Raw genomic sequence first — 24,834 nt, forward strand, 5'->3', positions numbered from 1 at the left:
CTTGGGAACATACATTGCTATGCAGATGATAGTACAGTGCATGGTGGAAACCACGGACGCGCAGTGGCTGGGCGGGCGGAAACTGAGGAGAGGCGGGAGAATCTTGTTATTGAACTCGATAGGACGTTAGAGCTCATTGCCAAATGGGGTTCTGATAATCTTGTTGAGTTTAATGCCAAGAAAACACAGGTATGCGCTCTCACAGCGAAAAAGTCACCATTTTACCCTCATCCCTCCCTCTGTGGCATACCGCTGATGATACAAAGCAAAATCGCCATGCTGGGGATGGACGTTCGCTGCGACCTTAGTCCAAGGGCATATAATTACATCGAGGCTATTATAAAAAAAGCTTCACGAAAACTCGGAGTTCTGAACAAGGTGCGGCGTTTTTTCACGCCACAACAACTGTGCCTGTTATACAAAACACAGGTACGATCTTGCGTTGAATATTACTCGCACCTTTGGGATGACTCCGCTAAGTACCTACTGGAGGCCTTGGACCGGTTGCAGCGACGTGCAGTACGCATTATTGGCGACGTAAAGGTCACAAACACCCTTGAACCTTTACAATTGCGTCGCGAGATAGCAGCACTGAGCGCTTTCTATCGACTGTATCACGGCGAGTGCTCTGAGGAATTATTCTCTCTAATTCCTGCTTCCCCCTTCCTTCTTAAGTCCACGCGAGCTGGTTTTCGATGTCACCGCCTAACTGTGACATCAATTCCATCGCGCACAAAGAAATTTGGCAACTCCTTTCTTTATCGCACTACCAAAAAATGGAATTCCTTACCAGCTCACGTGTTCCCCTCCTCTTACAACCCGGGTTCCTTCAAACGAGGCGTGAAGAGGCATCTTGCGGGCCGGCAAGGTGGTGACGGCTAGTTCAGAACATTCTTCCCGACTGTACTGGCCGTCGTCGCGTTTGGATTCTACTACCACTTAACATTAGGTGGAGTAGAGTCATTTGCCATACCGGACATATAAAAAAAAAAAAAGTTAGGATTAGTACTTTCCAATCTGAATTGTAACATATCTCGTGTGGACCCTTTATCAGAACCTGAAGATGAACATCATCCTTCCCTTTGTATTAAAGTTGATATGAATACCATTGAGCGAAATTTAAATCCAGCTATTCGTGTTGTACGTCGCTTTCACAGCGCTGATTATGATAAAATTAATTTTGAATTAGCTAAAGTCAACTGGCAACACGAATTTAAAAACAAAGATATTAGTCAGGCAGTTGATACGTTCTATCTTATCGTAAATCACATTATAGAGACATTTGTCCCGTCTAAGTGTATAAATGAGATCAATAAATATCCACGCTGGTTTACGCGACCCTTGATAAAATTAATTAATAAAAAATTAAAATTCCACAAAAAATGGAAAATTTATGGCCAACAAAACGATTATAACAAGTTCTCTGAATTACGACTACAATCAAAAAACTTAGAAGGAACGTGTTATAATGAGTTTCTGGAACGAGCAGAGAATAATATTCATTTTAGCTCAAAACAGTTTTGGTCCTATACAGTAACAGTAACAGCCTGTAAATGTCCCACTGCTGGGCTAAGGCCTCCTCTCCCTTTTTTTTTTTTTTTGAGGAGAAGGTTTGGAGCTTATTCCACCACGCTGCTCCAGTGCGGGTTGGTGGAATACACATGTGGCAGAATTTCAATGAAATTAGGCACATGCAGGTTTCCTCACGATGTTTTCCTTCACCGTAAAGCACGAGATGAATTATAATTACAAATTAAGCACATGAAAAGTCAGTGGTGCTTGCCCGGGCTTGAACCCACGATCATCGGTTAAGATTCACGCGTTCTTACCACTGGGCCATCTCGGCTATTTGGTCCTATATAAAGACTAAAAAAGGTCATACATCTGTACCTAATGTAATGTATTTTAACTCTCAGGTTGGATACAATGGATACGATATAGCAAATATGTTTAATTCTTATTTTCATTCAGTTTTTGAGGATAATAGTGGAAATCAAACAATGGATCACTATTCTACTAGCGCAAATCAGACTATCATCAGCTCTATCGAGATTGTTGACAAAAAAGTAGAACGAAATTTATCGAACATAGATACATCCAAGGGTTATGGTCCAGATGGAATACATCCCATTTTCTTAAAAAACTGCAGTAAAGTGTTATGTGTGCCTTTAACAATGCTTTTCAAAAAATCATCGGACAACGGATTATTACCAACTATTTGGAAAAAATCTTTAATTACGCCGATTTATAAGTCTGGAAATAAAAACGATATAAAAAACTATCGCGGTATTTCTAAATTGTCAGTTATTCCAAAACTTTTTGAAAAGATTGTCTATGATACGATATTTCCATTATTAAGGCCTCTACTTACCTGTAACCAACATGGTTTTATTAATAAGCGATCCACTGAGTCCAATCTGTGTGAGTTCTTGCATACAGTATTGAGTGCTATGGAAGTTGGTTTCCAGGTAGATGTCGTATACACTGATTACTCGAAAGCATTTGATAAGATATCGCACAATTTGTTATTACAAAAACTTAACAACATCGGTTTACATGGTGACCTTCTACGTTGGCTTACATCTTATCTCCGCGAAAGATCTCAAGCCGTTGCTATTAAAGGATATACGTCTAGTTTTATTCCTGTAACATCGGGTGTACCACAAGGTTCTCACCTTGGCCCTTTACTTTTTAACATTTTTATTAATGACGTAACTAATTGTTTCAAAAATTCTCAAGTTTTATTATACGCTGATGACACTAAAATTTTTAAGATAATAAAAAATAATCAAGACTGTTTTCATTTACAAGAGGATTTATATAAATTAGGACAATATTGCATTGCTAATAATTTGCAGCTTAATGTTGACAAGTGCTGTGTAATTACATTTTCGAAAAAAAAAGAACAAATAATTTTTGACTATTCCATATTTAATACTAAATTAAAAAGGGTAACCGAGGTGAGAGACCTTGGGGTACAACTAGACAACAAACTTATATTCGATAAGCATATTGAGGAAATAGTGATGAAGTCGTATAAAATGCTTGGATTTATCTTTCGGCAAGGGGCAGATTTTAAAAATATTCATACCTTTGTAATTTTGTACAATGCTTTCGTTAGATCACATTTAGAGTATGCGTCAACTGTTTGGAATCCACAATATGCAAAATATGTCAACTTAATTGAAAATATACAAAACAAATTTATCAGGAGGTTGCGATACAAATTTACTTTTCATGACTCTGTTTTTATGCCACTTGAAGAACGTAGAGAACAAAGAGACCAAATGTTTCTTTACAAAATATTAAATAATTTAATTGATTCTCCATATCTGCTCAGTGAGATTTTATTTAAGTATCCTCGTTTTAACGCTCGCTCTCAGGATACTTTTTCAATACCCATTTATAAAACAAATTATTTCAAAAATTCTTTTATTCTAAGATCTTGTAATAGTCATAATAGAAAATACAACCACATTGATCTGTTTAAAAATAGTTTAAGTAAATTTTATAATCTTGTGAAAAATACTTATTAGTAATTAACCATAACCATATTTACGTTAAAATTTTACTTTGTCATAAATAGTTATATTTTATGTAACATCAAAATTAGTCCACTTCCCTGTTAAAACAGTAGTGGAAACTTAACTGGCATAAGTGTTAAAATATGATTATTATATTAAGTTGTAATATACGATATGCTGTATGTTTCCCTAATAAATAAATAAATTACAGTGTTAATGTACCAGGAGATCATAAACAATGTGTCGGTCTTACCGAACGATTAGATTAAAAGAGTCAATTAGTTTCAGTTAGGATTACAGTGTTAATGTACCAGGAGATCATAAACAGTGAGTCGGTCTCACCGAACGATTAGATTAAAAGAGTCAATTAGTTTCAGTTAGGATTACAGTGTTAATGTACCAGGAGATCATAAACAGTGTGTCGGTCTCACCGAACGATTAGATTAAAAGAGTCAATTAGTTCCAGTTAGGATTACAGTGTTAATGTACCAGGAAATCATAAACTGTGAGTCGGTCTCACCGAACGATTAGATTAAAAGAGTCAATTATATTCAGTTAGGATTACAGTGTTAATGTACCAGGAGATCATAAACAGTGAGTCGGTCTCACCGAACGATTAGATTAAAAGAGTCAATTAGTTTCAGTTAGGATTACAGTGTTTGCATTTGTGTGCATGAACATGTCTGTTTGTCCTGAGTCTGGGTGTAATTTTCTGTATAAATATGTATTTACATAAGAAAAGTAGTATATGTAGTATATCAGTTGTCTGGTTTCCATAGCACGAGTTTTGTACAAGCTTAATTTGGGATCAGATGGCCGTGTGTGAAAAACGTCCCAGGATGTTATTATTATTAGTTTCAAAGATTTAGAATTAGGATTACGTTGTTAATGTACCAGGAGAACATAAACAGTGAGACGGTTTCACCGAACGATTAGATTAAAAGAGTCAATTAGTTTCAGTTAGGATTACAGTGTTAATGTACCAGGAGATCATAAACAGTGAGACGGTCTCACCGAACGATTAGATTAAAAGAGTCAATTAGTTCCAGTTATGATTACAGTGTTAATGTACCAGGAGATCATAAACAGTGAGTCGGTCTCACCGAACGATTAGATAAAAAGAGTCAATTAGTTTCAGTTAGGATTACAGTGTTAATGTACCAGGAGATCATAAACAGTGTGTCGGTCTCACCGAACGATTAGATTAAAAGAGTCAATTAGTTCCAGTTAGGATTACAGTGTTAATGTACCAGGAGATCATAAAAAGCGAATCGGTCTCACCGAACGATTAGATTAAAAGATCATAAACAGTAAGTCGGTCTCACCGAACGATTAGATTAAAAGATCATAAACAGTAAGTCGGTCTCACCGTACGATTAGATTAAAAGAGTCAATTAGTTTCAGTAAGGATTACAGTGTTTGCATTTGTGTGCATGAACATGTCTGTTTGTCCTGAGTCTGGGTGTAATTTTCTGTATAAATATGTATTTACATAAGAAAAGTAGTATATGTAGTGTTGGAGGAAGACTTATATTTTAATTCAGCAACACCACACCTGCCTATATAAGACGAGATGTTGGCGATAAGAGCTCATTATTACGTTAACTTTTGAAGTGTGCGGAAGCTCTGCCCGAATAATTACCGATTTAATTAAATTACTAATTATTTTATGTTTGTTTAAAGTCATAAATTGTGTATGTACTTGAGGCCGAAGGCCAAATAAATCTTTTTTTATTTTAATAATTGTTTGATTTATAACATCAGAAGTGGGATTCGAAGTTTGTTATAGCCGCAAACACATTTCTGGTGCTATAGATGAAACTTAATTCTACCCTCCCACGCGGTTTAGTAATTTAAATATTCGGGCAATGCTTCCATCAGTGTAATGTCGAACAACGATAAACGTAACAAACGAAGACGTCGAGGACAAACTCCACCCAACTCAATGGAAGAGATCCTGACCAGACTGCGCGCTTTGGAGGAGCAGTCTCGTGCGTCTGTGTAGACGCAAGCCAGTGCATCAGTCAGTGCTGGCACTAGTCGCTCTGTCGCGCTGCAAAGCGCCACACCAGCAGCCGCATCGACGCCTGGGGCGTCGACTCCGCCACGCGACTATGTGGTTACGCCGCCACCGACTCCGCAAACCAGCCAGACGGGATTATCGCAGTCCGAAGATGTGGTGACGAATGCTGCCGAGCGGCTCTTGACCGCTATCAGCTGTGCTCAGGTCAGATCCAATCGATATTTTGTCTCTGATTTTGATCCGAGTGTTCATGACTTCATGACACGTGGTGTGATGAGGTAGAAAGAGCGCGTATTTTGAACCAATGGGGCGACAAAGAATGCCTTGCTCGCATCGGACATTGTCTGAAAGGGGAATCTCGCACCTGGCTTAGCCAATGGGCAAGTGATATTCGCACATGGTCCAATTTCAAACAAGAATTAAAAGCCTTATGCCCACGCTCTGTCGATGTCGCGAATATTCTTTATGACGTTATGCGAACAGAGTCCGACAAATACTCCACATACGCCGAATATGCTCGTAGATCGCTTTTAAGGTTACGCATAGTTAAAGGTCTAAGCATCGAGCTACTTACTGCCATTATTATACGTGGAATCGTAGACCCACAAATCCGCGCTATGGCTATTAACGCTAAATTATCGCCCGATTCTATAGTGGAGTTTTTGTCTAGCTTTGTTAAACCTTCTAACAATTCAAATAGAAAAATATCTACTAACTATAGTCGGTTTGATAAATTCTCTAATAATAATAATTTAAATCGCAACCTTTTAAAACGCAAATACAGTTCAAACGATTCAAAATCAATTAAATGTTATCATTGTAAGCAATTTGGCCATAAAAGTGTAGATTGTAGTAAACGATTGAATACAACTACAAATAATAATAACAACGAAAGAGCAATCGCGCTACCGGCAACGTCTCGTGTTGATTTTTTTTTTTTTTTATGTGCCCCGGGATGGCAACTGACTCTACTCCACCTGATGGTAAGTGGTAGTAGAGTCCAAACGCGACGACGGCCAGTACGATGTGTTGAAGTGTACATTTTGTAAAAAAGTAGGTCATTCCGAGAATATGTGTTTTGCCAAAGAACGGTCGAGTTCACGAAACAATAATTGTGTTAATTTTTGTCGCGAACTTGTGGGTAGTTATAAAAATCGTGACGTAACAACTGCTGTTATCTCGGGAATCCCGTTAGATGTTTTGATCGATAGTGGTTCATGAGTCTCTCTAATGTCGAAAAATATTGTTAAACATTTTTCATGTCAATTAAGACCTACAAATCAATTATTACGTGGCTTAGGTGATATAGAAGTGAAATCAGAATCATATGTAACGTTGCCCGTTGAATTCAGTGACTTAACAATAGAAATTGATTTTTATATCGTCGATGATAATAATTTAAATGTACCTGTAATTATTGGCACCGACGTGTTAAATAGAAAAGGCATAACTTATGTTAGGACCGGTGATTGTCAGCGTATAATTCGTAGTGAACCTATTGAAAGCAATATTTTGCCAGTAAATTCAATTTGTTTATCCGAACAAGTAAATACGTCTGTGTCTGGAAAAGATAGGGAACGATTATTAGAGATTCTAGCCAAGTATTCAAAATTCTTTTTAAGTGGTACCGCGATCACAACTGTAAAGGATAGTGAAATGCATATTAAACTGACAACTAATGTACCCGTGTATTATAGACCCTATAAATTATCACACGATGAAAAATTAAAAGTTCGCGAAATAGTTAAAGATTTGCTTAATAAAGGTATAATTCGTGAATCTGACTCGGAGTACGCTAGCCCAATTCTATTGGTGAAAAAGAAAGATGGTTCTGATAGAATGGTGGTGGACTACCGTGCACTGAATCGGATTACTGTTAAAACTAGACATCCCCTACCGTTGATTAATGACTACATAGACCGATTAGGTAAAGCTCGCTGGTTTAGTTCCTTAGATATGGTATCTGGGTTTCACCGACTTAGAGTTGCTGAGGAGTCTATTCATAAGACGGCATTTGTTACCCCGGAACGCCACTACGAATATTGTAAGGTCCCCTACGGATTAGCAAATGCACCGATTTTTTATCAGAAAACTATTGCTAAGACGCTAAAATCCTTTATTGAGGCCGGACAGGTTGTAGTCTATATCGATGACGTACTTATATTGACACAAAGCATTAACGAAAACCTTATTTTATTAGATTCGGTAATTAAAACTTTGACAGAGGCAGGATTTTCTATCAACTTAAAGAAATGCACTTTTCTAACCAATGAAATCGAATATCTCGGTAGGATTATACGCGATGGTCAGGTTAGGCCGAGCACTTATAAAATTGACGCGTTAGTTAAATCACCACCCCCGAATAATGTCAAACAGGTGCGGCAATTCCTAGGCCTCGCTGGGTATTTTCGTAGATACATATCTAATCACGCGATTAAGACCGCGCGCATTGCAGCCCTAACTAGGAAGGGAATAATTTTTGACTGGACCGCCGAACATGAAAACGCAGGTCAGGAAATAATTTCTTATTTAACAAATGAACCAATTCTAGCTATATTCGACCCTGACTTAATGACCGAATTACATACTGATGCCAGTTCAATTGGCTATGGCGGTATTCTTATGCAAATACATAAAGACGGTTGTAGGCGGGTAGTCGTATATTTTAGTAAATTAACTGCCGGCGCGGAGTCCAAATACCACAGCTATGAGTTGGAGACCCTTGCCGTAGTAAAATCATTGCAACATTTTAGACAATATTTAATTGGCAAAACTTTTAAAATAATCACAGATTGTAATGCGCTAAAAATGACGCAACGCAAAAAGGATCTCCAACCCAGAGTTGCAAGGTGGTGGATGTATATGCAGGATTTTGATTTCTTGCTAGAATATCGTAAGGGCACACTTATGTCACATGTCGATTATTTAAGCAGAAACCCGGTCAATGTTGTCGATATCATTCGAAAGCCCCAAAATTGGGCTCAAGTGGCACAAGCAGGTGACGAGGAAACTATTTCTTTGTTAGAGAAATTAAATAACGGTGAATTAGATAACACGTGTTATGTAAAACGTAATGACCTCTTGTATTATAAATACGACGTCACGGGTGAGCAAGCGCGATTCTTGTGTTATGTACCAAAAGCATTTAGATTAAGCTTGTTACGCGTTTTCCACGATGAACATGAACACATCGGTATAGACAAGACGATTGATCTGATCCTACGGCACTTTTGGTTCCCCGGTCTAAGACGATTTGTCGCGAAATATGTCACACAATGCGTTATTTGCATTTCTCATAAACAAACTCCCCGAGCACCTTTAAAACCTATATCTTCGTGGCAAAAAAATTCGGTACCATTTGACGTGATACACGCCGACGTACTCGGGCCGCTGAGAGATAGCGATGGTCATAAACACGTACTCATTATAATTGACGCATATACAAAATATTGTTTACTGTTCGCGTTAACACGCCAAATATTAGTGAGCTAAAGCGTGTAATAACTCAAATTATATCGCTGTTCGGTACTTTTAAAAAGCTAGTGTGCGATAGAAGTCGTATGTTTGATAATTACGAATTTATTAACTGGATATCTGGTTACGGTGTCGAAGTGCATTTTATTACTCCCGAAATGCACCAAGAAAACGGCCAAGTTGAACGTTACTGCCGCACAGTACTTAATATGATAAGGGTTGAAGTAAATTATAATAAAAATGATTGGTCAAAAGTATTGTGGAAATTACAACTAGTATTAAATATCACTAAACATAAGACAACCCAATACCCGGCACTTAATCTTCTCATTGGCACCGATTCGACTACTCCGTTAATAAATAGCTTGATTAAAGACATAACCTACGAAGGTTCAAATCCAAATCGCGACGCTACTCGCGAATTAAAAAGGCAACGAGCTGAAGAGCTTATTCGCGATAATAGAAACAAACAAGATGCTTCTGTTAATAAAAATAGAAAACCTCCTAAAATGTATCAAGTAAATGACTTGGTTTACGTGATCAAGAATTCTCAAAGCACCGGGAAACTTGATAGTGGTATGAGAGGCCCTTATAAAGTAACGAAGGCGCTCCCTAATGATAGATACGAAGTCCAATTGTTGGCTGGTGCCTATGGCAAAACTACTCGGGTAGCTGCAACATATATGGTTTTATGGAAGGGTGAATGGACACCTGAAACTTGTGCTGCATTTTTTGAAGGTATTTACTTTACTTTACTTTATTTGTGCATGAGTTGTTATTTGTCTTGACTTTATTTATTTATTGTAACATGTAAATGTGAGACGTGCTAGTGGAAAAGACCCATGTAAAACCTGTGCGTGCGGTATTGGGTTGACCACAATGGTTTCTGGGGTGAGTCGGTTGCGCAGCTGACAACAGACCTGTGTAAATCCATGATGTATAGGTATCTGGGGTGACCTACTATAGACTGATATAAAACCTGTTCGTACACACGACTTTGTGCGAGGTATTCGGTTGCGTGGGACCAGACCTGTGTAAAACCTATGTAGTCTATTCAAACTGACTTGTGTAGTTGACAAATATACAAATATATGCCTTGTTGAGTAATAGAACAGACGTGACTAATGATGGATTTTTGTGTGTTTATTTCCTCAGAAACTAATGATGACAATGCTGAGCAGTTATCGGATGTTGTGGGTGTTACCGGTCCATCCACAAGTTCATCTGAGGGCTTCAGGGACGCAGCCCCGTCAGGAGAGGCCGTGTTGGAGGAAGACTAATATTTTAATTCAGCAACACCACACCTGCCTATATAAGACGAGATGTTGGCGATAAGAGCTCATTATTACGTTAACTTTTGAAGTGTGCGGAAGCTCTGCCCGAATAATTACCGATTTAATTAAATTACTAATTATTTTATGTTTGTTTAAAGTCATAAATTGTGTATGTACTTGAGGCCGAAGGCCAAATAAATCTTTTTTTATTTTAATAATTGTTTGATTTATAACAGTAGTATATCAGTTGTCTGGTTTCCATAGCACGAGTTTTGTACAAGCTTAATTTGGGATCAGATGGCCGTGTGTGAAAAATGTCCCAGGATATTATTATTATTAGTTTCAAATATTTAGAATTAGGATTACGTTGTTAATGTACCAGGAGAACATAAACAGTGAGACGGTCTCACCGAACGATTAGATTAAAAGAGTCAATTAGTTTCAGTTAGGATTACAGTGTTAATGTACCAGGAGATCATAAACAGTGAGTCGGTCTCACCGAACGATTAGATTAAAAGAGTCAATTAGTTTCAGTTAGGATTACAGTGTTAATGTACCAGGAGATCATAAACAGTGAGTCGGTCTCACCGAACGATTAGATTAAAAGAGTCAATTAGATTCAGTTAGAATTACAGTGTTAATGTACCAGGAGATCATAAACAGTGATTCGGTCTCACCGAACGATTAGATTAAAAGAGTCAATTAGTTTCAGTTAGGATTACAGTGTTAGTGTACCAGGAGATCATAAATAGTGTGTCGGTCTCACCGAATGATTAGATTAAAAGAGTCAATTAGTTCCAGTTATGATTACAGTGATAATGTACCAGAAGATCATAAACAGTGTGTCGGTCTCACCGAACGATTATATTACAAGAGTCAATTAGTTCCAGTTAGGATTACAGTGTTAATGTACCAGGAGATCATAAACAGTGAGTCGGTCTCACCGAACGATTAGATTAAAAGAGTCAATTAGTTTCGGTTAGGATTACAGTGTTAATGTATCAGGAGATCATAAACAGTGAGACGGTCTCACCGAAAGATTAGATTAAAAGAGTCAATTAGTTCCAGTTATGATTACAGTGTTAATGTACCAGGAGATCATAAACAATGAGTCGGTCTCACCGAACGATTAAATTAAAAGAGTCAATTAGTTCCAGTTAGGATTACAGTGTTAATGTACCAGGAGATCATAAACAGTGAGTCGGTCTCACCGAACGATTAGATTAAAAGAGTCAATTAGTTTCAGTTAGGATTACAGTGTTAATGTACCAGGAGATCATGAACAGTGTGTCGGTCTCACCGAACGATTAGATTAAAAGAGTCAATTAGTTTCAGATAGGATTACAGTGTTAATGTACTAGGAGATCATAAACAGTGAGTCGGTCTTACCGAACGATTAGATTAAAAGAGTTAATTTTGACTAGACGTTTGGCGCGGTTGGTAGATACTTGCCTTTTCACGCCGAAGGTTGTGGTTTCGATTCCCACCCAGGACAGACATTTGTGTGCATGAACATGTCTGTTTGTCCTGAGTCTGAGTGTAATTTTCTGTATAAGTATGTATTTACAAAAGAAAAGTAGTATATGTAGTATATCATTTGTCAGGTTTCCATAGCACGAGTTTTGTACAAGCTTAATTTGGGATCAGATGGCCGTGTGTGAAAAATGTCCCAGGATATTATTATTATTAGTTTCAAAGATTTAGAATTAGGATTACGTTGTAAATGTACCAGGAGAACATAAACAGTGAGACGGTTTCACCGAACGATTAGATTAAAAGAGTCAATTAGTTTCAGTTAGGATTACAGTGTTAATGTACCAGGAGATCATAAACAGTGAGTCGGTCTCACCGAACGATTAGATTAAAAGAGTCAATTAGTTTCAGTTAGGATTACAGTGTTAATGTACCAGGAGATCATAAACAGTGAGTCGGTCTCACCGAACGATTAGATTAAAAGAGTCAATTAGTTTCAGTTAGGATTACAGTGATAATGTAACAGGAGATCATAAACAGTGTGTCGGTCTCACCGAACGATTATATTACAAGAGTCAATTAGTTCCAGTTAGGATTACAGTGTTAATGTACCAGGAGATCATAAACAGTGAGTCGGTCTCACCGAACGATTAGATTAAAAGAGTCAATTAGTTCCAGTTAGGATTACAGTGTTAATGTACCAGGAGATCATAAACAGTGAGACGGTTTCACCGAACGATTAGATTAAAAGAGTCAATTAGTTTCAGTTATGATTACAGTGTTAATGTACCAGGAGCTTTACAGTTTTAATCTAACCGTTCGGTGAGACCGACACACTGTTTATGATCTCCTGGTACATTAACACTGTAATCCTAACTGAAACTAATTGACTCTTTTAATCTATAATTGAATTATAATAATAATGTCCTCCAGACCGATTTCGGCTACGGCGGCCAATCTCAAGATTGATTAGCCAAATACGCAGGAGATATTATAGTGCACAAGTGTGTGCGCAAACACAGGTGCACTCCCTATTCCCTAACTCTCATAATCCGATGGGATGGCAATCCGATACGACCGGAAAGAGTTCAGGCGCAGGACCATCAGCTTTAAATGCTTTCCGAGGCACGGGAGTGTACACATTTCCAACTTCCAGACTCCGGGCTGCTAATCAGAATTTTCTGACAGACAAACCCAATAGCTTTTTTTATTTGCCCGACCTGGGAATTGACCCGGAGGGGGTCTGCCTTACATCAAGCCACTAGACCAACGAGGCAGTCATAATTATACGAGGACTTTGAAGAGAATAGATTAGCATCTCAACCACCCCATTTACCATTTCCCTTATAATAAATTATTTTTTATTGGACAGAGAGTGTCTGACCAGAGACAAATATTAACCATCTACTTGATACTCAAATATCAATATTTGCAAAGAAGATAAATATACATTTCAACTAATTGTAAAAGGTGTATTAAATACAATATTAACACGTACATAGTGCTATTTTGATTGATTTTAAATAAGAATATTTAATTTAAATCTCAGTTTATTTGAAATTTTAAGTCAACTAACTTCTAAATAAGTTATTATTATAACAATTTAACATACGATAAGATTATCATATTAGTGTCACCGTGGCGTCACGGAAGGGTAGATAGGCAAACATGGTATAACTAAGAATTTAATGTTTTTGAATGTACATATTTTCAAATATAAAGACTTATAACCTTTTACTGTTGCAATTTCTGTTTCTCTTTTTTAATTTCGAATAGGAAGGCTAATGTAATTTTGGTGGTAATTCTCCACCGCGTCATTGGCGTTTTAAGAAATATTAACCATCATTTATATTGTCAATGTGCCACCAACATTGGGAACCAAGATGTAATATCCATTGTGTATGTACGTTATTTCATAAACCTAGTTATATAATTATTTAATATTAACTAGAAATTGGATGTATTATATTTTATAGACGTTTTGCATGTATGTTATATACGTAATAAAAACTCTGACACTGATTAATTAACTGACTGAATAAAAATGAGTTATGAGTGAAAATTTGCTCGATCACATATGATGGTTTATTAAAAATTTGTCCGCTAGTGTTAAATATATGAAAGTTTATATGGATGGTCCACATTTTTTTTATACAGTGTTGCCAACTTGGGGGTTTTCCCCCTAAATATAAATATGTCATATGAGGAACATTTTTTAAAGAAATTCTCTCCGGGGATTAACTCTTCAGCTTCATTTAATTGAGTATATTTCAAGTTTACTAATGCTACTTGCAGTACTTGATTTGCTTTTTTTTAACATCATATTATAAATGTATTTTGTATTTGTTTCAATTCATCCGTCAGGAGGATGCTTCTAAGAGGTTGGCAACACTGTTTTTATGTAACATAAAAATACCATCATCGTTTGTCGTTTTTTGTAATTTAATCCGCAAGGCGAAACGCCCCCCACGCAATCATGAAGTGAACACGACAAGAAAACTGGTTACAGATACAATTAATATATTTAATTTATCTAGAATATTCTAGAGAGATCTCGAATTTTGCATTGGAGCCGTGTTCTATAGAATTCATGGTATGTACGGGAAGGTTTGCGTGACCCGGCCGATGGCTCTGTAACAAAACAATTTCGTTAATATATAAAAATGGCTGTTTGTGTATCTGTTTGTGATTAATAGAGTTTGGACCGTTTGAATCACCATCATAGTTGAAATTTAGATGTATGTCTCATGGATGATTTTATAATATCCACTTCGTTGTAACGCCGCTAGATGGCGCTGTACCACATTAACAGCCACCTACCGGGTTTTGCTAGTAAAGTACAAAAGTGTCTGTTGGTCGAAGATATCTCTTCTTAAGAACAAAACTTATTCCAACATGATTCAAAACAGTTACAGTATATAAATGTCCCACAGCTGGGCTAAAACCTCTCCTTCTCAGGAGAAGGTTTGAGCTTATTCCACAACCTGCTTCGATGCATGGATTTCCTTCACCGAACACTTATAAATTAAATATGTGAAAGTCGGTGGAGCTAGCGATCTCGGATACCAACACTGAGCTGACGATATACTTTATTGGCTCAACAATTCAACTGTAATTAGAAGTTATCGTTGGGTTCGTTGAGCGGTACCTGGTCCCCAGCCCCGCCGTGAACAGCAGCCGGCGGCCCCGCACGAGGTACTCCGGACAGCGGGCGAACCTGAACAGCACGGAGGCCCCCTCGCCCGCCCTCAGCACGTTATACCCTAAAGGACATTATACCCTAAAGCGAAAAATATAAACGTGGTCAGCGATGAGATGAGCAACCCGATGGTAAGTGGTCACCACCGCCCATAGACATTGACACCGCAATAAATATTAACCATCGCTTACATCAACAATGCGTCACCAACCTTGGGAACTAAGATGTTATGTCCCTCGTGCCTGTAGTTACACTGTTTTACTCACCAACAACAATGCTATTGCTGTTTGGCGGCAGAATATATTATAAGTGTGTGTGGTAACTGGTGGTAAGGGCATTGTGCAAACCCGCCTGGGTAGGTACCACCCACTCATCAGATATTCTACCGCTGGTAACAGGAATATAACATAAAAAAATAAATATCATTATCATACTTAAGTATTTTACGCAACACCACAAATTATACCAAAATTAAACTATTTAATTCCATTCCGCAAAGTGAGTTTGATGTATGTATTCGTTACCTCGATAATGGCCGTCTGACGCACGTTCCCGACATGCACAGAGCACTGGAACCCTGGGTAGATGGCCGTGGAGTGTCTCAGGACATGCACGGATGCCTGTTACATTCAATCAAATTTAATTCATGACCGCATTACATATTATATTGCACAGTCTGTGCTAATATTGCTAGCATATAAAAAAAACAGCCAAGATGGTTCAGGCACCACTGAATTTTCATGTACTTAATTTGTGATTATAATTCATCTCGTACTTTACGATGAAGGAAAACATCGTGAGGAAACCTGCATGTGTCTAATTTCACTGAAATTCTGCCACATGTGTATTTACCAAACCGCACTGGAGCAGCGTGGTGGAATAAGTTCCAAACCTTCTCCTCAAAAAAGGGAGAGGAGGCCTTTCGCCTAGCAGTAGGATATTCACGTGCTGTTACGGATAAAAAAATACACACACACACAATGTGCTGTGCAAACATATACAAGTCTATAGTCGATTCCAATAGCAAGTAGAGTATATAAGCAACTTTGACTTTGAAATTTGGTCGAAATCTTAATATTCTGTGGTATTGACTATGGATTCGCGAAAAATTTAGCCTTTTGGTTATCTGTGAAGTTGTTATCGGAACTTTGTAAGTAAAACTAAAGTGTATATAAGTGGTTAAGTGTAACAGTGTCGTGTTATATATAGAGATATATTGATCGAGAAGTGTTTGTGGTGTACAATACAGCATACAACATCTTTCAAACTAGCACACAATATTAAGTATTGCCATGGCGGTAGAAACGTTATTCAAAAAAGCCTTTTTAAATCGTTTGTATAATATAATTTTAAATATAAAGCTACAACCAGTATGGCTACTCTGTAAGAACATTCTCTCACTCATCATCATCATGTCAACATTTCATCGGAGAGTGATGAATCTAAAATTCTAGAATAGCACTACTGGCCGCGTATATATATTCTGTCTTAAATACATGTAAGTTTTTATTTAGTAATAAGGTTTGTATTAGCGACCCACCTGTCGTCCTCTGCAAGTCCCGGGCGGACAGCCTCCGAAGGTGGGCCGCTCGTGTCCCGCGGCGTAGCCCCCCGGCCGCGCTAGCAGCACCATGCCCTGCCGCAGTCTCGGCGGGAAGCGACCCAGGCCCAGCGACGCCGACTGTCCCGCGCGCACGCTGCCGCACGGGACGCGGTTGCGGTATATCGTGAGCACGGATATCTCCGCGAACTCGCCGGACTCCAGAGGTCCTGCTGTGTTAAATATACGTCGCTCTATTCATCTCACAACTAACAGAACGCAATGCACCTATGATAAGTTCGTCGCCCTCGTAGAGTCGCCCTCGCGCGAGCAGTCCCCCACGACGGGCCCCGTCGAGTCCCCTACGTGGAAAATTTCGTCTATTTGAAACTCGCACGCCTCCTGTAAAGTGACATAAATTATAACATTTATAATTTAATAAAAAGGATACTAGTCAACTGCGCAACATATGGTTCACTCACGTCCTCGGGGCGCTGCAGGTCGTGGCGCGGCGCCAGTACCAGCAGGCACGCGTGCAGCGCGTTGAGGCCGGCGCCGCACACGCAGCTCACCGGGAACACGGCCACCCTGCCGGCCGACACTACTGTGATTTGCGTTCAACTATATATATATATCTGATCCGAACTAAGAAGAGCTTGTACTATGGCAACCAGACAACTGATATACTATTGTATAGACAATTACACACAGACTCAGGAAAAACAGACATGTTAACGCACACAATTGTCTGTCCTGAGTGGGAACCGAACCCACAACCTTAGGCGTGAAAGGCAAGTATCTAGCAAGGGTGGTTGGCGTAGCTATAGACAATACTATTACCATTACCAATAGTATGGAACTCGTTTTAAGGTCATACATAAGATTTCACCCAGAAACACTTCGGGTTTAAATAAAGGCTTGTGAAGCTACTCACTCCTCATACTTTTAGATTTCCTCGTCTACATTGTCTATGGTGTCCAGTATCGACTTTTGAACTTTGTAGTATAAGTTTATAGTATAAGTCGATAATATGACTACAGTGCCATCTATAATATTATCTTGTAGCTGAATTAAAAAACTTACAGCCACTGGGTCGCTGTGACCCTGGCCCCTATGGGCCAAAAATTAAAGACACGACAGGTTAGGGGGCAACCCCGCGGCCCGTACCCAGACTGGCCTAGGTCAGTTAGGAGGAACCAACTCTCCCTCTTAAAAAACTTTCATTAATAAGACGTATTACTCGATAAGGGTTTATAAATATGATAAAAAATTGTGTTTAAACTCTTCAATCAATCAATCAACAGCCAATCGTTGTCCACTGCTGAACATAGGCCTCTCCCAAGGTGCGCCAAAGCTCCCTGTCCTCCGCCTTCCGCATCTAGTTGGTGCCCGCCACCTTCTTAAGGTCGTCGGTCCACCTGGCTGGAGGGCGCCCTACGCTGCGCTTGCCGATTCGCGGTCTCCACTCTAGGACTCGTCTGCTCCAACGGCCATCGGTCCTACGACATACGTGACCAGCCCACTGCCACTTCAGCCTGCTAATTTTGCAAGCTATGTCGGTGACTCCGGTTCTTTTCCGGATAATCTCATTTCTGATCTTATCCTTCAAAGATACTCCGAGCATAGCTTGCTCCATAGCACGCTGAGCGACTTTGAATTTGTGGACTAGTCCCGCAGTTAGTGTCCACGTTTCGGCACCGTATGTCATGGCAGGTAAGACGCATTGGTTGAAGACTTTCGTCTTCAAACATTGCGGTATAGAGGACTTGAGGACTTGACGAAGGTTGCCAAATGCTGCCCATCCCAAGCGAATTCTTCGATCGGCTTCCTTCTCGAAGTTGTTCCTACCGACTTGTATTATCTGTCCTAGGTAGGTATATTCACTAACAACTTCGAGAGGTTTCCCCTCGACGTATATCGGTCCCGGCACGACATGCCTATTGAACATGACCTTGGTCTTCTCCAAGTTTATACCGAGACCGACACACCGGGAAGACTCGCCTAGGCTACGCAGCATTTCGGTGAGTTGTTCCAGCGACTCTGCTATGATGACGATATCGTCGGCAAATCGAAGGTGTGAGATGTACTCGCCGTTTACATTGACTCCATACCTAGTCCAATCCAGCGTTTTGAAAACGTCTTCCAACGCGTTGGTGAACAGTTTCGGGGATATTACATCCCCCTGTCTCACCCCTCTGCGCAGTTGGATCGCCTTCGTCTTACAGTCCTGGATGTGGACAGTCATTGTAGCGGCGTTGTACAGACATCTCAGTACCTCGATATATCTCCAATCGATATGACATCTCTGCAATGAGTCGAGCACTGCCCAGGTTTCGATGGAGTCGAAGGCTTTCTCGTAGTCCACAAATGCCATACACAGCGGCTGATTGTACTCTTCGGTCTTCTGCACAATCTGCCGAACAGTATGGATGTGGTCCACGGTGCTGTAGCCTGATCGAAAGCCGGCTTGCTCTGGGGGCTGGAACTCGTCACGTCGTCTGGCGAGACGGTTCGTGACGACTCTTGAGAACAGCTTATACACGTGACTCAGGAGGGAGATTGGTCTGTAGTTTTTCAAGAGGGTTTTATCACCTTTCTTGAAAAACAGTACCACCTCACTCCCGCTCCACGTTTCCGGGGTCTTGCCATGTTGGATGACGGAATTAAAGAGGCTTGCTAGCTCTTTCAGGACCGGAGTCCCGCCTGCCTTAAGCAACTCTGTTGTGATTCCGTCATCTCCCGGAGCTTTGTTGTTTTTAAGCTGTTCTAGAGCCGCCCTAATCTCTCCTTGGTCAACGACCGGGAGCTCCTCGGAGTAATGGCGCATAAGAGGGGCGCGCTGGTCATCAATACTGATTCCCATGGGTTTATCCGATCTTGAAGAGAACAACTGCCCATAAAACCTCTCTACTTCTCCGATAATCTCAGGCCTAGAGGTAACGACCCCACCATTTTCAGTTTTAAGTTTTGTCAGACGCGGCCTCCCAAACTTGCGAGCGAACACTTTCGATCCCCGATTTTGCTCAATCGCAGCCTTGATGGCACGGGTATTGGAGCGTCGGAGATCGCGTCGCGTCAGCGTTTTTATTGTTCGATTTAAGGCCTTATCTGACAAAAACGATGGTAGTTCTCGTCGTTTTCTCATGAGCTCGAGTGTCTCAGCAGAGAGTTTTGGTGCGTTGTCTCTTCTCTGTGGCGGAAAACACTTGCGGGATGTGTTTTGCAGTATTTTGACCAGCGTGTCGGTTCTCTCATAAATGCTGCTTATGGTTTCCAACGCGGTGAATTGATTTTGAAGTTCCATTTGGAACTTTTCGGAGCCTTGAGCAGCTTGGAGCATGGTAGGTCGGAGAGTAGACCTCATCATTCTCGATCTTTCGGCTTTTAAGTTGATATTTAGAGTGCCTCGAACCAAGCGGTGATCACTTCCGGTATTAAACCTGTTTATCACTGAAACATCTCTAAATATGTGCCTTTTATTCGAAATGATAAAGTCTATCTCGTTCCTTGTCACGTTATCGGGGCTTCGCCAGGTCCACCTCCTCTGAGGCTTCTTTTGAAAGAAAGAATTCATCAAAAAAAGCCCCTGCGCTTCGAGAAGGTTTACCAGCATTTGCCCCCTGTAATTTCTGCAGCCCAAGCCGTAAGGTCCGACTTTCGATTCACCGCTATCTTGTACTCCCACTTTAGCATTGAAGTCTCCCATAACAACATTGTAGTGGGCCTTCGAGGTGTCGTTGAGGGCCTTTGCGATGTCCTCGTACATCGCTTCGACCACATCATCAGAGTATGTCGAAGTTGGCGCATATACCTGTACGACCTTCAGGGAGTACCTGTCGGAAAGTTTTAGGACAAGGTACGCTACCCGGTTCGACACACTACTGATTTCCACAATGCTGCTAATGAGATCCTTTTTGATTAGAAAACCGACACCACCCTGGGAGAGGTTATCACCTTCGCGGAAGTGGAGTAAGTTACCGGACTCTAGAGTTATCGTGTCCTCCCCCTGTCTTCGGACTTCAGATAACCCCAGTATATGCCAGTTTATATGACTTAACTCTACTTCTAATTCGGCGAGGTGATGGTCCCGCCTCATCGAGCGTCCATTATACGTTACCATGTGCAGTCGTTTTATACGGTAGCCTGCCGTGAACCGGTGATTCTTAGCACCCCCTGCCCTGCCGATACCGCGACCGCTACCTTGGTTGGGCCTAGCGGGCTTGCCGGTAACTGGGGGCCTTTTTTGGGCGCATCTGCCATTAAGGGAGGGGTTTGCCCATACTCGCCGCGCTGGGCAGGCGTGTTAGCGGGCGCAGTAGGGGGGTAAGATGTTTATGGGAGGGGGGACGCTGCTGCCCATCCCCCCTTTTCCCCGTCCCTCAGTCACCTCTTACGACACCCACGGGATGAGATTGGGGGAGTACTATTCTAAGCCGGTATTATTTAATCTCTTACATAGTTTAATTGTAGCAACAGAGTTTAGTTTTTTGCCGATTATTTTTAGTAGGATCTACAGTTTGAGCCGGTTTGATTTTGAGCTGTTTGTAAAAATGTATTAATAAGATAAGATATTTATTCAATAAAATGAAAATTAACTTTTGGTTTGATATGTCAGGACTCCAAAAAAATCCTTACCTAATCATAATTTCAAAACACGTTATCAGGGCTATAGAAAAAGACTTAGGATACCTAAAATCTGAGCCCCCCCCACACGTATGGGAACTAGTAATAAATAAACATACTTACAACGAGCATGGCGTAGTGCGGGGAGTAACCCGTGAGCCCGTGGAGCGTGGTACGTTGGTACTTGCTGTGGCCCGCCAGGTCCAGGAAAGACACCAGCTTGGCGCTCCTCTCTCCGATGCGCTCCGCTGTTATCAGCTCGGAACAACCGTAGTTGACGACATTACCCTGATTATATGAATGTAATACATTATATGACTTTCATTTTAGGTATAAGTAATACCGGGTAGTGTTGCATGTCGATAGTCCATTATCGATAAAATCGATAGTTTTGGACTATCGATAATCAATGATTTTTCGATAGTATTGACGTTTTGCCTTAAATGTCTTGTGGATGATGTAATGAAAGGCAATTGAGTATGGATATATGTATGTAATATAATTTACAATATTTAATTGTTACGACGATATTACAGTGCGATGTTAGAATGGCGACTGGCGACAGAACATATAATAATGTATTAATTGACAATGGAGCATATCGAATATCGACTTGTTTCTAGGTGCCATTATGGACAGTGATTTTTGCTTACATTAATAAAAGTTAATACGTAGGCACAACACTTCCCTTCCTTTAAAAAAATAAAATAATAATAATAACATATTATGACATATTATTATAAAAGTAAACAAATTAATAAAATATAATGCAAAATTTAATTACCTACTACACTTATATAAAACAAAAATATTTTTCAATCGTCAAAAATAAAATTTGTAAATTTTAATGTATATCGTGTAAACAAGAAATACAATGTCCTATAATTTAAATATAATAAACCCTTAAAAATATAAAAAAAAAAAAAAAATTATATATAAATGGGTATATTCTTAAATTTAAAGATACAATACACGACACAATATACCTACGATTACAACAGTTATATTGTAACTTCACTATTTTTAGCACATTTATTTATTCATATTTATTAATTGCACAACACGAGTTCACTTTTTACGCCACGGGGTATGTTGGCACTGAGTGAGGTGGATGAGGCGGGTCGCGATCTCTACGGCTAGCGCGCAACCCCTTGATTTCTCTTCTCAGGTACTTAGTGTACTTTTGTTTGCAGTATCTCCAACATATTAAACAGGTGACAGTGATGACAGCCGTGATGATTAGCATGACTATAAGGTTTAATTTATCATGCGTAATCTCATGCAGTAGGCTTGTGTTCGCCTGATTTGCCTGCCCGTTTTGGGCAATGATAATTTCTTCTTTGCTTTGTGGTTTTCTTAATTTTAAATTTAACTCTAAGCGCTTAGTTCCATATGTTCGTATTTCACTCCCATTCGCGGCATAAAGTCTATAACTGTCACTATCACTGTGTCTGTAGGGTTTTTTAACGGCTGGCAAAACAGAAACGTTGGCTCCCGTGTCCACCAAAAAACGTAGACCACTGTTTAAGTCGGTCACGCAAAGGCGGTGGCATGGTAAAAGGGTGCAGACATCCGCCACTGACTGCACCTTATTTAGTTTTCCTTGTTCTGGGTATTTTGTTTATTCCATGCGCACGGCTCTGTACATTTGTTAGCTCTATGGCGAAATCGCGCATGATAGTAGCAAAGATCATCGGCGCTCCGTGACTTACGTCGTATCATATTACGGCCACGGGATTTTGATCGGTAGCGATTATGAGTATTATAATTTCGTTTTTTGTGTTGAAATCTTTGAATGTTCTGCAATTCCATCACTTGTAAAGATAACTGAGCCACCTGTGCTTGCAACACGGAAAGGTTATCAGCTGACGTCGACGGTTTCCTACTAACCTCCGCTATTTGAATAGGCCTTGTATTTTCCATAATTTTGTCTGCAATAGTAGCCAAATTTTCCAAATCTTTTACATCAGTGACGGCAAGGACGGAGCGTACTGCGGCTGGCAAATGACATTGCCACATGATACTCAGCGTTTCGTCGGGAATTTTCCTCCTGGCTTAATCTCGCATGCGTCTTAAAAGTTGAGATAGTTTCTCATCGCCAAGGTCGATTTCACTCAAAAGTTTTTGGAGTTGACGATTTTCTGATTCTTCGTACACTGCTAATAATCTCGATTTTAGGGTGTCATATTTCTTCGTTTGGGGTTGCTGAAGTAAAATGTTTCTGACTTGTTGTATTACGTCTTTTCCCAGCTTCGTGACGACTAAGTTGAACTTCGCTTCGTCGCTTAGTTTTTGAGGTGTTAATATGGCTTCACATTGCACAAACCATAAGCGAGCTTGATCGCACCAAAACTCAGGGATTCTTGATGACACTGTGACTGTTGCTAACTCGGATGCTGTGCTGGCTGATGGTGTTCTATTTTCACTAGTCATTTTATAATCACTTATAATTTCGTATAAACTGACTGAATCACGTCGGGGTCACCAATTTGCCTTAAATGTCTTGTGAATGATGTAATGAAAGGCAATTGAGTATAGATATATGTATTGTAATATAATTTACAATATTTAATTGTTACGACGATATTACAGTGCGATGTTAGAATGGCGACTGGCGACAGAACATATAATAATGTATTAATTGACAATGGAGCATATCGAATATCGACTTGTTTCTAGGTGCCATTATGGACAGTGATTTTTGCTTACATTAATAAAAGTTAATACGTAGGCACAACGTATCGATTTTTTGACGAGCCGGAAGGCGTGGTTGGTAGTTACTTGCCTTTCATGCCAAAGGTCGTGGGTTCGATTCCCACCCAGGACAGACATTTGTGTGCATGAACATGTCTGTTTGTCCTGAGTCTAGGTGTAATTATTTATATAAGTAGTAAGTTGAATGTGCCGATGCTGTATCATCTAAGCAGGCGGCATATCGCAAGTGGATCAACGGCTGTATTAGCGGGGCATCTAACATTGACTCACTGAAAGCAAACTATAATAAAAATTCCAAGTCCTGTAGAAAGGCATACACGAGAGCGGATGCACAGCGCATTGTACAGATTGGTCATGACCTTGTTTCGTATCCTAGGGGCTCCCGTAGCTTCTGGCGTCTGACCAAGTCTGTGCAAAACAATTTCTGCCAACCTTCGCTGCCACCGCTCAGAAATCCGGACGGATCGCTAGCTCACAGTCCGCAAGAGCAAGCTGATCTCCTGGCTAAACTCTTTGCCGACAATTCCGTCATCGATGATTTTAGTGCACTGCCACCTACTATACCTGCATGTGGCCATACGATGCCTGACATTAAAATCAGGCAACGTGATGTGCGTGCGGAGCTGCAATCACTTGATGTACGGAAAGCTAGCGGTCCCGATGGAATACCAGCCATAGTACTGAAGAAGTGCGCAGCGGAGCTGTCTCCTGTGTTAATGCGCCTGTTCCAACTTTCTCTCTCTTCGGGAAGTGTGCCGGAGGCTTGGAGAAGAGCTAATGTGCAAGCGGTTCCCAAAAAAGGGGATCGGTCTGACCCGGCAAATTATCGGCCAATAGCTATCACCTCAGTACTTTGTAAGGTGATGGAACGGATTTTAAACAACCAACTGATCCATTACCTAGAAGATCACTGTCTGATTAATGATCGTCAGTACGGGTTTCGACCAAAACGGTCCACAGGTGATCTTCTAGCGTACGTAACACACCTC

The sequence above is a fragment of the Nymphalis io genome, chromosome 29 (genome assembly GCF_905147045.1).
Source record: "Nymphalis io chromosome 29, ilAglIoxx1.1, whole genome shotgun sequence".
Lineage (NCBI taxonomy): Eukaryota > Metazoa > Arthropoda > Insecta > Lepidoptera > Nymphalidae > Nymphalis > Nymphalis io.